Genomic DNA, 2,698 nt, shown 5'->3' on the forward strand with positions numbered 1-2,698 from the left:
TTGGTTTTCTAACTCCAGGCCTTTGTACATTTTATTATAATACTTTGTTTTCTCTAGCCATCCTTTGAAATCATCTGTTCAGCTCTTCATCATTTCTTCCATTTGCTTTAGCTGAATCCATAGCAATTCTACAATCCAACTGGGAAAATGTTAGAAATTCCATGTTTAGGATTCAAGGCCTAGGGATAATCATTCATGCCTCTTGAGCCCACCTTTTGGGCTCTTGATTCTACCCTCTGAGTCATCCTACTTTTGCATAAAAGGTAGCTCATATTTGTAGTTGCATATTTTTCTCAGATTGCATCAGAAGACATCTTTTTTATTTTGTACTGTCTCTGCTCTTCTCAGTCCAAGCTGGCAGTGTTTCTGCAAACCTTCTCTTAAAAAAACTTGTGGGTCTCCTGTGAATCTTCTTAAGGTTCACTCTAAACAAAAGCCATCCCTGCCGCAAAACTCTTTGAGATAAACCCTTCTTTACCTTAGGCTTCTGCTAAAGGACAATGCCCTTAAGCTTCCCGGAAGCCCTATTGTTTGAGAGGATCTGTGAGTTACATTCTTAAAATCTTTAGAGTACTTTTTGTCTAACTGAATAGTACTGTGGGTACCACCTTAGATCTTTCTGAGATCTTAACAAAGGATTTTACAATCACATCTTTGGCTTCATCTTTAGACTGAGTTTTCCTGTCAGTGCTCTGCATTTAATTTTTGCTCAGAAGCCATTTCTTAACTTGAGCATCATCTGGTACCTGAAGAGGCTGGAAAATTTCAAAACTAGCAAGTTCTAGCTCCTCTTTTTTTTTGAACAGTCCTTCCTTTAGCTTATCTCTCTCCTCTCACATCTTACAAAAAATGGCAGTAAAAAACCAGGTTGCCCCTTCAACATTCTGTTTGGAAACCTTAGCTTGATCACCCAGTTCATTATTTTTTTTTCACTTTAGTACAGGTAACAGTGTTACTAATTTTTCTGCCATTATATAACAAAAATTCCCTTTCCTCCCATTTCCAAGATTTTCATGATTTTTCTTTAAGCCCCCACCTACAGCCTCCTCAAAGGTCATCAGATTTCTACTGTCTTTTATAGGTTCGTCAAGCTTTCACTAACACTCACCTCAAGTTCTTTTAGCTTCCACCCACTGCCTAGTTCCAAAGACACATTTTTAGGTTTTTGTTATGGTAGCACTTCTAGGTACCAAGATCTGTATTCATTACCTACTGCTGCATTACAAGTAACTCCCACAACAGCTTAAAACATAAGAAACACACATTTTTATTTCACGCATTTTCTGAGGGTCAGGAATCTGGAAGTAGCTTAGCTGTGTAGCTCTGGCTCAAGGTCTCTCATGAGGTTTCAGTCAAACTGTGAGCTGAGGCTGCAGTCATCTGAAGACTTGTTGGGGCTAGACGATCTACTTCCAAGACGGCTCACTCACATGGCTGTTGGCAGAAGGCCTCAGTTCCTCTCCACATGGCTGCCTGAGTCTCCTCAGGCAGCTGGCTTCTCTCAGAGCAAATGATCCAAGCCAGAGACAGCAAGCATGAAGCCAGTGTGCCTTTTATGACTAAGACTCTGAAATCACACACCATTATTTTTTCTTTATTCTTTTGAAGCAAGTTACTAAGTCCAGCCCACACTCATGTGGAGGGGAATTAGGATCCATCTCTTAAAGGGAGGAGTGGCAAAGAAATTGTGGGTATTTTAAAACCACCACACCTACTCATGCTTTTCTCTTTGCCTTCCAGTTTCAGTGGGGATAGAGGAGTTATCACTTGTCCTGTCTAGGGGATACTCTTCTATCTGAACTTTAGGTCTCCTCCTCCCTGAAATTCTCTGAGACTTTTTACTGCTATTAATTATTCCCCCTGTGTATTAATTATCTTCCTCTTATCCTCAAGCTTTCCATCAGGTTTAAACATGCTTTTAAAAAATTATTTTACCCACTGTGATTGTTAAGGTTGTGTGTCAACTCTTCTGGACTATGAGTCTCAGTGGTTTGCCAGTTATGATACAGTTTGGCAGTCATATAATGATGTGTTCACCTCCATGATGGGATCTGCTGTGAGCAGACAATCAGTTGAAAGGGAGTTTCCTTGGGGACGTGGCCTGCATCCAATATAGGTGGATTTTCTGGCAAGGCTCTCAGGCTTTTGCTTGCTCTGGATCCTGCAGCTGGCTCCTATTCATCTGACCTCCAATTCTTGGGACCTGAGCTAGCAGCTTGCCTGCCGATCTTGGGATTTGTCAGCCTCCAAGGTCTGGATCTTGTGTTCGCCTGCCCATGCAGCTATGAGTCGGGGGAAACCTCCAGCCAGATCCACGGACTTGGAACTTTCCAGCCTCTACAACCAAGTGAGCCATTGCCTTGATATAAATCCCTCTCTGTGTGTGTATATATAATATATATACAGAGAGAGAGAGAGGGACGTTTCACTGGTTTTGCTCCTATAGAGAACCCAGCCTAAGACACCACATCCACTTCTAGCTACCACCTCTCTCCCTCTCTGTAGTAGTTTTAAAACGTGGGCCCAGATTCTTTGACATTCTTCCTATTAAGAGTAGCAGCTATGTACCCTTTTGCTTGAATCTTGGTAGACCTGTGACCATTTCAATCAACAGAATACGGCACAAGTGATGCAATACAACTTCCTTAGACATAAAGTCAAGCAGCTCCCTCCTAGTTCCCTTTGAACAGTCACTCTT

The sequence above is a fragment of the Loxodonta africana genome, chromosome 3, assembly GCF_030014295.1.
Source record: "Loxodonta africana isolate mLoxAfr1 chromosome 3, mLoxAfr1.hap2, whole genome shotgun sequence".
NCBI classification, from domain to species: domain Eukaryota; kingdom Metazoa; phylum Chordata; class Mammalia; order Proboscidea; family Elephantidae; genus Loxodonta; species Loxodonta africana.